Source organism: Salmo salar, chromosome 01 (assembly GCF_965601325.2).
Source record: "Salmo salar chromosome 01, fSalSal1, whole genome shotgun sequence".
Lineage (NCBI taxonomy): Eukaryota > Metazoa > Chordata > Actinopteri > Salmoniformes > Salmonidae > Salmo > Salmo salar.
Window position 1 is genome coordinate 169,161,843 of NC_138291.1, and position 13,420 is coordinate 169,175,262.

At 42.0% G+C, this 13,420-nt stretch overlaps 1 protein-coding gene across 2 annotated transcripts in view; it reads left to right on the forward strand.

Annotated features, from left to right (window-relative positions):
• Positions 1–11,630: 11,630 nt before the first annotated feature.
• lrrc8aa (leucine rich repeat containing 8 VRAC subunit Aa) overlaps positions 11,631–13,420 on the forward strand; it is a 35,131-nt gene continuing 33,341 nt past the window's right edge. Inside the window, exon 1 of one of the 2 annotated variants that reach the window (XM_014142187.3) lies at positions 11,631–11,989. The gene's annotated coding sequence lies outside the window, so the exon portion shown is untranslated. Of the gene's footprint in view, positions 11,990–12,023; positions 12,465–13,420 lie in introns of those variants that run through there. The other variant, XM_014142201.3, reaches the window with a different exon arrangement.

The window sequence follows — 13,420 nt, forward strand, 5'->3', positions numbered from 1 at the left end:
GAAAAATGTTGACGTATGCAGTTTGTCATTTTCACGAGGTTGGAGTAATAACTTCTTCAACTACTTAAGATATTGTCTGGAATCTAGATTGTGCCTTTAGATTTAGAGAAAAGGAACAACTAAGGAATCATTTTTCACTTCTCTCATTTAGTTATCAAACCCCATACCCCGGCCTGGTCTGCTTGGTCTTTTTTGCAAGCCTTCCCAGAAGTCTGGGGATGTTGCGCCACTGGGTTTAGAAACTCTGTAACGTTATTTCTCCATGAGACACTGTTTTAACCGACTTAATTTGGCTTCAATGTGCTATTGAGGCTTCACTTAGGAATGAATGGTGTCACATGATCAAAGGATTTGTCCATTCATAAATACAGTCATTGGTGTAGGGCAGGAGTACAGAATTACCTTCAGCCGCAGGCAGATTTTTTCTTGAGCGGATGGTCAGGCGGCCGGAACATAATTATAAATAATTTGTACATTGCAAATTGACAGCAAGAAAACCACAAATATAGTATTTCACAAAAACATAATAATTTCAAACCTTGATTACATTGAGAAATAGATATATAAATTAAAATCACTTTGAGCTGATTTCCTGGTGATTTATTTTTTTATATCACTTTTTCACCCCAATTTCGTGATATTTAATTGGTAGTTACAGTCTTGTCCCATCGCTGCAACTCCGGTACGGACTCGGGAGAGGTGAAGGTTGAGAGCCATGCATATTCCGGAACAACACCCTGCCAAGCCGCACTGCTTTCTGACACACTGCTCGCTTAATCCGGAAGCCAGCCGCACCAATGTGTCGAAGGAAACACTGTACAACTGGCGACTGTGTCAGTGTGCATGTGCCCGGCCCGCCACAGGAGATGCTAGAGCGCGATGGGACAAGGACATTCTGGCCGGCCAAACCCTCCCCGAACCCGGACAATGCTAGGTCAATTGTGCGTCGTCTTATGAGTCTCCCGGTCGCGGCTGGCTGCGACACAGTCCGGGATCGAACCCGGATCTGTAGTGACGCCTCAAACACTGCAATGCCTTAGACCGCTGCACCACTCGGGAGGCCAATTTCCTGGTGATTTTACAGCCTTTAATGTCCAACAATGAAATATATATATACATACATACATACACACACACACACACAATACCATTCCAAAGTTTGGACACACCTACTCATTCAAGAGTTTTTTTTAATTTGTACTATTTTCTAGATTGTAGAATAATAGTGAAGACATCAAAGCTATGAAAAAACACATATGGAATCATGTAACCAAAAAAGTGTTAAACAAATCAAAATATATTTTATATTTGACATTATTTCAAAGTAGCCACCCTTTGCCTTGATGACAGCTTTGCACACTCTTGGCATTCTCTCAACCAGCTTCACCTGGAATGCTTTTCCAACAGTCTTGAGCACTTGTTGGCTGATTTTCCTTCACTCTGCGGTCCAACTCATCCCAAACCATCTCAATTGGGTTGAGGTCGGGGGATTGTGGAGGCCAAGTCATCTGATGCAGCACAGGTAGTCACCTGGAATGCATTTCAATTAACAGGTGTGCCTTGTTAAAAGTTCATTTGTGGAATTTCTTTCCTTCTTAATGCATTTGAAACAATCAGTTGTGTTGTGACAAGGTAGGGTTGGTATACAGAAGATAGCCCTATTTGGTAAAAGACCAAGTCCATATTATGGTAAGAACAGCTCAAATAAGCAAAGAGAAATGACAGTCCATCATTACTTTAAGACATGGTCAGTCAATCCGGAAAATGTCAAGAACTTTGAACGTTTCTTCAAGGGCAGTCGCAAAAACCATCAAGTGCTATGATGAAACTGGCTCTCATGAGGACCGCCACAGGAAAGAAAGACCCAGAGTTACCTCTGCTGCAGGAGATAAGTTCATTAGAGTTACCAGCCTCAGAAATTGCAGCCCAAATAAATGCTTCACGGAGTTCAAGTAACAGACACAGCTCAACATCCACTGTTCAGAGGAGATTGTGTGAATCAGTCCTTCATGGTTGAATTGCTGCAAAGAAAACACTACTAAAGGACACCAATGAGAAAAAGAGACTTGATTGGGTCTATAAACATGAGCAATGGACATTAGACCGGTGGAAATCTGTCCTTTGGTCTGATGATTCCAAATTTGAGATTTTTGGTTCCAACCCCTGTGTCCTTGTGAGACGCAGAGCAGGTGAACAGATGATCTCTGCATGTGTGGTTCCCATTGTGAAGCATGAAGGAGGAGGTGTGATGGTGTGAGTGCTCTGCTGGTGACACTGTCAGTGATTTATTGGGACTCCCAATCACGGCTGAATGTGATACAGCCTGGATTCGAATAAGGGACTGTAGTGACGCCTCTTGCACTGAGATGCAGTGCCTTAGACCACTGCATCCGTGTGTGTGTGTTAACTATTTAACTGTACAAGAACGCTTAAAAGGCTGCAAAAATGTTTAATATCGGTTATCGGTATCGCTTTCTTTGTCAAGGAAAATATTGGTTATCGGTATCGGCCAAAAATGTAATATCGGTGCATCGCTAGTACATACATATCCCAACCAGAAGCCATGGATTACAGGCAACATCTGCATCAAGCTAAAGGCTAGAGCTGCCGCTTTCAAGGAGCGGGACACTATTCTGAACACTTGTAAGAAATCCCGCTACGAACCATCAAACAGGCAAAGTGTCAATACAGGATTAAGATTGAATCCTAAAGGGAAACCCAGCCGCCAGTTTCCCAGTGATGCAAGCCTACCAGATGAGCTAAATGCCTTTTATGCTCGCTTCGAGGCAAGCAACACTGAAGCATGCATGAGAGCACCAGCTGGTCCAGACGACTGTGATAACGGTCTTGGTAGCCGATGTGAGCAAGACCTTTAAAACAGGTCAACATTCACAAAGTCGCAGGCCGTGACAGATTACCAGGATGTGTACTCAAAGCATGCGTGGACCAACTGGCAAGTGTCTTCTGACATTTTCAACCTCTCCCTGACGGAGTCTGTAATACCTACATGTTTCAAGCAGACCACCATAATCCCTGTGCCCAAGGAAGTGAAGGTAACCTGCCGAAATTATTACCGCGCCGTAGCACTCACGTCGGTAGCCATGAAGTGTTTTGAAACGCAGGTCATGGCTCACATCAACAACCTCCTCCTGGATACCCTAGACCCACTCCAATTCGCATACCGATTTGCATACCCTAACAGATCCACAGATGACGCAATCGCACTCCACACTGTCCTTTCCCACCTGGACAAAAATAAATCCTATGTGAGAATGCTGTTCATTAACTACAGCTCAGCGTTAAACACAATAATGCCCACAAAGCTCATAACTTAGCTAAGGACCCTGGGACTAAACACCTCCCTCTGCAACTGGATTCTGGACTTCCTAGGGGGCCGCCCCCAGGTGGTAAGGGTAGGCAACACCACATCTGCCACGCTGATCCTCAACACTGGGGCCCCTCAGGGGTGCGTGCTTCACTGTTGGCGTTGAGACTGGTGGTTGTGGGTACTATTTAATGAAGCTGCCAGTTGAGGACTTGTGAGGTATCTGTTTCTCAAACTAGACACTCTAATGTACTTGTCCTCTTGCTCAGTTGTGCACTGGGGCCTCCCACTCCTCTTTCTATTCTAGTTAGGGCCAGTTTGCGCTGTTCTGTGAAGGGAGTAGTACACAGCGTTGTACGAGATCTTCAGTTTCTTGGCAATTTCTTGCATGGAATAGCCTTCATTTCTCAGAACAGACTGACGAGTTTCAGAAGAAAGGGCTTTGTTTCTGGCCATTTTGAGCCTGTAATCAAACCCACAAATGCTGATGCTCCAAATACTCAACTAGTCTAAAGAAAGACAGTTTTATTGCTTCTTTAATCAGAACAGTTTTCAGCTGTGCTAACATAATTGCAAAAGGGTTTTCTAATGATCAATTAGCCTTTTAAAATGATCATCTTGGATTAGCTAACACAACGTACCATTGGAACACAGGAGTGATGGTTGCTGATAATGGGCCTCTGTACACCTACGTACGCGACATTTGTGGGTTGTCAATCATGAACTGCTTGTTTCAAGTCCTGCCACAACATCTCAATTGGGATTAGGTCTGGACTTTTTGTGTGTTTTTAAGCATGAACTGCTCGTTTCAAGTCCTGCCACATCTGTTGTTCTATGCACATATGATTCAAAAGTATAACTTTTTGGACGACATGGAGAACCCTGGTGTAGAGTGACACACGTCGTTTGATTTTATTTTAGCTGCTGGTGATGGGCAGGAGGAGGTATGTATGTAAACTAATTTGATCAAGCTATGAGCCTAATAATTCATTCTTGATAAATAGAACAAAAATGTTTTTTTTCTCTGTAATACTAGCCTCCAAGAAATGTTATGAAGTTGGACATTCATAGATAGCGAATTCAAATTCACTGAATTCATAGATATTTTCCACTGTGGAATTCATAGACATTTTCCACTGGGAAATTCATAGACAGAGCTATGCAAAGATTGACAGACTGGCAATAAATAGATCCACAATTGATTAAAATTGATTAAATTCTTGGGTTATGATACTACACTGAACAAAAATACAGGGGCGCAACTTTCACTGGGGACGGGGGGACATGACCCCCCACCCTCACATTCTGAAATTACATTTTTTGCCCCCCTCAGTTATATCATAATACAAAACGCAGACTCCGTGTGCTTTCGGACCATGTGGACGCATCAGAGCTGTCGGGTAGGCTGTTTTCCGGTTTCAGCAGGCTGGATTTAGGACCACACGGACACCACCGAGCGTGCGGAAAGGCTGTGTTAAGGGTAGGCTTCTGAAAGGCTGGCGTATAGGACCAGCATGGGAGAGATGATCAGAGGCAGCTGCTGTCTGTGTCGCTCATTTTCTCAGAGTTATAAGCAGAGCAGGGCAGAAACTGGCAACTCTTTAGTTGACTGATCTAGCTGGCAAGGTAACTGTTGTTTCAAAGAAAACAAGTTTAAAGTATTTATTCCTAGTGCTGAGCTAGTAGTGTAACTGTCATGTTACGTTCGCTAATGCTTCATCCCCTCTCGAATGAAGTGAATGAACTACTAGCAGCTAGGTAGCTAGCTAGTAGCTACCATGACCAGTTCAGCTCTAGCTAGCCTCTAGCTATCTGTCAGGTAGCAGTATCTAACAGCTGTAGTGTGTTTGGTAATGTTTTGTATCCTTTGTTTGTCCCGTTTCAACAGAAGTACATTTGATAATGTACCATTAGCTACAGCTAGCCAAAAGTTGGCTAATGTTAGCTTGCTAGCTCACTAACTTTAGCTATTAGTTTTGTCTCAATTACCCTAGACTTGAATCAAACGATGAAACCAGTGGCCAAACCATTGAAAACCGATATAATGTTTAATTAGTCAGTATAGCAGCGTAATGTTATTGATCTGTCCTTTTCCTTAGCTAATTCCCTACTTTTCACACTGACATGGTATAAACAGCTTTACATGCTTCACTGTCATGGTGCACAGTCAGTACACAACACTACTCTGATCATACCAAATGGATCAGGTGGTGACAGGGTTCCCTGCAGGGTCAGACAGCCAGGGAAGACCAGTCTATGGAGCTCAGGTGAATTTTGTAGTATGTTATAACAATCAGTGAATGGATACAAAGTTCCATCTTGAGTTATGGGTACTGTCTGGGATCTGGGAATAATGGTCATTTCAATTATTGAACTACTTCTATTCTTGGATAATATAATGTATAAGTGTACACCAAGGTAATTCTTTGTCATGCCTCCTCTGAGCAGGATCAGATGGGGACAGGGGTCTCATCAGGCTCAGGCAGCCAGGGAAGACCAGTCTGATGGCGCAGAGGTGAACATTTCCAGATACAACACTTTATTCTCTCTGTGCAGTAAACACTGGACAAGCAAGAAGCTTCATTGATTGAAACTATGTTAAGGCAGTCTGACAAACCTCTAAAGTTGATTTCCAAAATGTATCCCTTGATACATTTTGGAAATCAACTTCAGGTTAGAGGCTTTTCTCAATGGTACAAAACATGTAAAACAAAATTGAAGAAGACCTGGGAGACCTTATTGATGAAGAATGGATACAGAGATGTTAGAATGCCCAGTCATGTTCATATAATCTCAGACATAAATTACTGCAGTTTAAGACCATCCATAGAACGTACTACAGTGGCTTGCGAAAGTATTCACCCACATTGGCATTTTTCTATTTTGTTGCCTTACAACCTGGAATTAAAATTCATTTTGGGGGGGTTTGTATCATTTGTTTACACAACATGCCTACCACTTTGAAGAATATTTGTGAAACAAACAAGAAATAAGACCAAAAAAATTAAACTTGAGCGTGCATAACTATTCACCCCCCTAAGTCAATACTTTGTAGAGCCACCTTTTACAGCTGCAAGTCTCTTGGGGTATGTCTCTATAAGCTTGGCACATCTAGCCAGTGGGATTTTTGCCCATTCTTCAATGCAAAACTGCTCCAGCTCCTTCAAGTTGGATGGGTTCTGCTGGTGTACAGCAATCTTTAAGTCATACCACAGATTCTCAATTGGATTGAGGTCTGGGCTTTGACTAGGCCATTCCAAGACATTTAAACGTTTCGCCTTAAACCACTCGAGTGTTGCTTTAGCAGTATGCTTAGGGTCATTGTCGTGCTGTAAGGTGAACCTCCGTCCCAGTCTCAAATCTCTTGAAGACTGAAACAGATTTCCCTCAAGAATCTCACTGTGTTTAGCGCCATCCGTCATTCCTTCAATTCTGACTAGTTTCCCAGTCCCTGATGAAAAACATACCCACAGCATGATGCTGCTACCACCATGCTTCACTGTGGGGATGGTGTTCTTGGGGTGATGAGGTGTTGGGTTTGCGCAAGACATAGCGTTTTGGCCAAAAAGCTCAATTTTAGTCTCATCTGACCAGAGTACCTTCTTCCATATGTTTGGGGAGTCTCCCACATGCCTTTTAGCGAACACCATTTTTTACTTTAAGTAATGGCTTTTTTTCTGGCCACTCTTCCTTAAAGCCCAGCTCTGTGGAGTGTACGGCTTAAAGTGGTCCTATGGACAGATACTCCAATCTCCGCTGTGGAGCTTTGCAGCTCCTTCTGGGTTATCTTTGGTCTCTTTGTTGCATCTCTGATTAATGCCCTCCTTGCCTGGTCTGTGAGTTTTGGTGGGTGGCCCTCTCTTGGCAGGTTTGTTGTGGTGCCATATTCTTTCCATTTTTTAATAATGGATTTAATGGTGCTCTGTGGGATGTTCAAAGTTTCTAATATTTTTTTATAACCCAACCTTGATCTGCACTTCATCACAACTTTGTCCCTGGCCAGTTTGGCGAGCTCCTTGGTCTTCATGGTGCCGTTTGCTTGGTGGTGCCCCTTGCTTAGTGGTGTTGCAGACTCTGGGGCCTTTCAGAACAGGTGTATATATACTGAGATAATGTGACAGATCATGTGACACTTAAAGTCCACCTGTGTGCAATCTAACTACTTATGTGACTTCTGAAGGTAATTGGTTGCACCAGATCTTATTTATTTACATCATAGCAAAGGGGGTGAATACATATGCACCCACCACTTTGCCGTTTATTTATATAAAAAAAAAAAATTTAAACAAGTTATTTTTTTGATTTCACTCCACCAATTTGGATTACTTTGTGTATGTCCATTACATGAAATCCAAATAAAAATCTATTTCAATTACAGGTTGTAATGCAACAAAATAGGAAAAATGCCAAGGGCGTGAATATTTTTGCAAGACACTGTACATGCCAGCAGGGGCGGAAATCGCGGGGGGGACGGGGGGGACACGACCCCCCCATCCTGGGAAAAATATGATTTGTCCCCCCCAATATATCACTGAAACATAACTATGTAATTTAAATAATATTAATAATACGCAATGAAAGCAATTGTGCTGATTATAGACACTTAACAGCTCGTTTTTAAGTTTCAAAAGATTGCGACCCCCCCACCCTTTTCCTCACAATGGTTTGATCCACTGGCAAGGTAACAGAGGGGTCGTAGCCACTGTCTGAAAGGCACTCAATGAACGTAACTGACGTGAGGTTAATCCAGTCAATCGCGCACACACACTAGCTGAATATGCACAGCTAGCGCGCAAATATTAACTATTAAGCTAGCTAGTACCTATTCCATTTATGTGGCCTCGTCAAAGATGGAATCTTTGCTATGGTTAATTTATTCCGAGATCAGCATGCAGATGACGTAAGTTAGTGCTTCAAAGTCCCTGTGATAAGGTTAGCGATAAACTGATTTAACCCAGGTAGCAAAGATTATAGCAAACACCACTGAAACTGAATTGGTGCTCGCTAGCTTTGCAAATTCAGCTATTGTTGGAAGCCAGCCAATATGAAACAAACTATTAAAATTACAAAAGGTTGCAGCATATGTTATGTAAATGGTGAACTCATACAGCTGTCAACTCTTGTCATTTTAATCCGTTTCACATTTGCTAGCTACCTTTTAGATCGAAGCCCAAATAGAATGATAAAAGATAAGATGATAGAAGCCCATCTCCTACTGTAAATAACCTACACACTGTGTGTGTGTGTTGCCAGCCAGCCAGGTAGAAAAATGGCAGAAAAATAAAAGACGGACATCAGAGTATTTTTCACTACACCAAAACGCAAAGTAAGAATCCTAGTAGCCTAATATCTCAAAGACTAGTTGATAAAATGTTCATAAGAAAGAAATGAAATTCTAATGGAAATGTTTCACAATGATGTCATTAGGCAGAGCAGGCAACAGATTGCACACAGACAGCCGAGTTGGGGACAGATATGCAGGGACAGACTGGCATAGACAGGGAGTCTCAGGTAAGTTTGTTGAGTCTTTGTTTGGCAACATTATGAAAGGTTCTCCATTTTTTTTACTTGTAAAATAGGAACATAATTGGAAAATGCCATGGATACCCCCACTCAACTTAAACTGGTGACTGAACTAAGATTTGTTAAAGGCAATGGTATTGCTGTTGTGAATAGTTGTGTAGTTTTGGGTACCGGTAGTTAGGAGTACGGCAAACACCTTATTTCTTTGGTTCCTCAATATACATTTACCATATTACAATGTAGGCTATGTGTTACAGCACTACTTTTGGTGTCCCCCTCAGGAATTGCTCTTGAGAAAATGTCATGTAATTGTCCCCCCCAAAGTTGATATCAGATTTTCGCCCCTGCATGCCAGTGAAACTGAACATCATGCACTCAGAAATTGAATTATTCTGCTGGAGGTGTAAAACACAAAAGGGGACATATTTGCATATGTTACCGTCTTGTGAAGGCTGGCTGAATTCTGACAAAGAGTATGTTCTTTTATCTCAGCATGTCTACAGATTCTCACTTCTCCCTATTTTTGTTTGCTTGGAAATGTTGATACTGGAGACTTATCAAAATAAATTGTGTAACCTAGCATTTATAGCAGCTAAGAAATGCATTGCCATTAATTGGAAGGTTGGTTATCCTCCCACAATGGATGGAATAAATGTCAAGTTATGTATCACTAGATTTGATTCATTACAAGATTAAGGGCACACTGTGCAACTTTCATAAGGTCTGGATGCCTTATATGGAATACTGTACAACAAAGGAGTCTGTATTGAAAACATGCCCACGTCATGGGAGAAATCTTTTTAGGCAATCCCTGCTGGGCTGCTTAGACCTGGCCCTGGGAGTCTGCCGTGCTGTTGGATGTCACTCTGGCCTTGGCCTAACACACCTGAAACCAATAATGAATGTTTCACTAAGATCCTAAAGCTGCATGGGGTGTGTTGGGTTGGGGCGCTGCAGGGCCGTGGACCCCTAGGGGATCTGTTGCCAGAGAATTTAATGTTAATTTCTCTAGCATAAGCCATCTCCAATGTCATTTTAGAGAATTTGGCAGTACGTCCAACCAGCCTCACAACCGCAGGCCACGTGTAACCACGCCAGCCCAGGACCTCCACATCTGGCTTCTTCACCTGCAAGATCATCTGAGACCAGCCACCCGTACAGCTGATGAAACTGTGGGTTTTGCACAACCGAAGAATTTCTTCACAAACTGTCAGAAACAGTCTCAGGGAAGCTCATCTGAGTGCTCGTCGTCCTGACCAGGGACTTGAACTGACTGCAGTTCGGTGTCATAACCGACTTCAGTGGGCAAATGCTCACCTTTGATGACCACTGGCACGCTGGAGAATGGCCACTGGCATCCAGGTTTCAACTGTCCCGGGCAAATGGCAGACAGTGTGTATGGCATCATGTGGGAGAGTGGTTTGCTGATGTCAACGTTGTGAACAGAGTTCCCCATGGTGGCAGGGGGGTTATGGTATGGGCATGCATAAGCTAAAGATAAACACAATTACATTTTATCGATGGCAATTTGAATGCACAGAGTTACCGTGATGATCCTGAGGCCCATTGTCATGCAATTCATTTACTGCCATCACATGTTTTCAGATTGCAATAAATAGCTGTCATCGTCACCCCCCTCATCCATCCACATGTACTTCGTGCCCCCTCTTGGAATAATGTGCATGACGCCCCTGGCAACAGCATGGAGGAAAAATGTGCTTGTATTTGATTGTTAGCTGAAATCCATACTTTTTAATAAAACAAAGAAAGGCATGCATCAACAGTGGAGAAAAATAGGTAGGTCCACAGTAAGGTTTAAACATTTACATTTTTTAAGTATTGACTGCACAGAGGAGGTTCACTCCAAATACTCTAGTCTCCACTCAGTTCAGATACGTGGTTATTTCGAAATCAGATAATAAGCACATTAGCTTGCTCAGCCTGATTGTCATGAATAATTGGCATCATCAATAACTTCAATCAACTCATTTCCCTTCTAGTGAATTATTTGCTTTATTACTACAGCTTTTCAGGGAGCATGTGGATGGGCGCGTTCGAGCGGATAACTTTTGTCAAGTTGGTGACAATCGTTAGTCAACGCCTTCCAAAATGTGATGCATTATGAGGATACAAATGTCTGACTTTCACCTACATGATGACTGCATGAACTACAAAAACCATGTGATCAAAGGTCATGAAGTGACTGCAGTCTACTGCAAATTTCTGCAAGTGGCTCTTCACCAACTATATCCTGCAACCATCACCTGCATTGTGGGAGGCTCTACTGGCAACAAATGAGCGGATTCACTTATGCAGCGCTACGGGGTACCGGTCTATGGCCCCTTACATGAACGGGCAAACACGGTGGGGGAGGAGCGCCTTCTCAAATCTAACAGTAATGTGCACTGCTCGCTCATGTTGTCAACAAGGCAGCATGGTGCATCGTCCAGAAACGTACAACATCTCTTTTCCATAAAATATGTTTCAATTTTCAAAATAGTTTTCATAATAAAGCGTTTTTATCAAAAGCAATCACTTTGCATGTGAAATCCTATTCATTTTCCACGTGCTTAATTACGTCAGTTTTGTGTTGAGTCTACTTTGCTGTGTGCTTTGAACGGGCACCTGGCTCACACCCGGGGCCAGATTAATTGGATCCCCTCAATCATTATGGGAGATTTTGTTTGACCCACGCGGGCGTGCTCTCACTAAATGATTGTGCAATGTAGGCACATGATTTCAGTTTGTGAGGGTGTGATACAGGGTTTAAAGACATGTTAATATCGACATTATAACGATTTTTTTTTTATAAGCAACACTGTCATGTTGATCTGAGGCTTGCTGTTGGAAAACCACATTAGTATCCTACTGTCGGTTGTCGCAGATACACCTCCCCTGACTACACTCCTCGACATTCGTCTACAGTCGGTTGCTTTAGACTTACCACTCAAACGAGCCCAGTGGAAACCCTCTGGTACCATGTTATTATGATCCAACTTCCTGGGTGGAGACAGCTGCCTCCCGAGTATTTTCTGTTGCTGCGAATGGTGTGTGAACGTAAATATGTCCATTCTGTGAAACATTAAGAAATGTATCACTTATGTGCGTTAGAGGCGAAAGACAGTTATTGTAACAAATTAGGTGAGTACGAACTTTAAAATGCTACATTACGACAGTCCATATCGCAGCATGTTCATAGAGAAATGTCGACTCTTGTGTATATACATCGTTTCTGCCGCCCTAGGCGAGACAAAAAATGTGCCACCCTGCCCCGCAAAACTAGAATAGTGAAGCCTACGGTGTGGCCCGCAATGGCATTTTATGAATACACATCAATGTAGTAGGCCTATCGTTCAAATCGGGAGCTTCATTGGCTTTATTAATCCTGATTTCCGAGACTAATCATTTTGGCTCTGAATATCAACTACCCAACTTTATCAAGATTTATCCTGAGAATCCATGAAATCAATGTCTTTACACAGCGAGACATGCAGAGGTCTTTTTTTCTCGCTATGATGCAGTTCCTCAAATGGATAAATGGGTCTACAAACCTGAAATCACTGATTAACATGACAATTTAGCACACGGGGCGAATTTCCTGGACAGTTTAGCCGTTGTGAGTATCCTGACTTTATTTATTTTTCCAGATATTGGCAATATTACTTTGATTTGTCCTGTTTTTAGGATAGGCCAATATTGTTTGGTAACATGTCATATTCACAACTAAGCGCATTTTTGTTTAATTGATTGGGCGCCATTTAGGTTAGGCTATTTGATCGGATTAACGTAAAATGTGTATCTCATGATATTGTGATTAAATGTAATTCTCCAGCCAGTAGGCTACAGAAAACGACACTCTTTCTACCGTAGGCTAGTAGGGGTTTTCAAACTTTTTGGGACCCCATTTGTGATGGCAAATTCATAAACCTCATCAGCACAACTCGAGTGAGAAAAGATTAACATACAGGGAAGGGAGTGCATGGCAGGAAGAACCAAGTCTCTCGGGCCCTGGGAAGAACATTTTTAAAGGCCAGCTTGTAGGCATTGGAGAGAAAATGTTGCAGTTTTTAAGCAAATTTCCTGCAATTCTACACATTTTGCCATGAAGCAGAGAGAATTTTGCAGTTTTAAAGGTTAAAGTAACTGTCCAGTGTTTCCAGTGTCCATGAAATATGACCTATAATTAGTTATAAAATGATTGAAATAGTTTTCTGCACAAAAAAAATGCAATTAAGTATGATAAAAAAAATATATTTTCTGTCTTGGAATGGTGTGGGTGTACCCCAACAACAGAATGGTGTGAGCATATATCAGTCATTCAAAATATTCATGCAGGTACACTGCTGATTGGCCAGCATCATCCTCAATTAGGAAATGGAAAGCATTTTTGAAAAAGTCTGTTTGAGATAAGTTAGAGATGTAAAAATAATAATTCTCCAATTTATGATTTGACCACTAAGTATAGGATGAGCCAACAATATTATTTGGGTATGAGTTAACAGAATATGAACTTTTAAGTAAGACTTTCACTGGACAGTTACCTTAAATTACAGTGCATTATGTATAAAAATA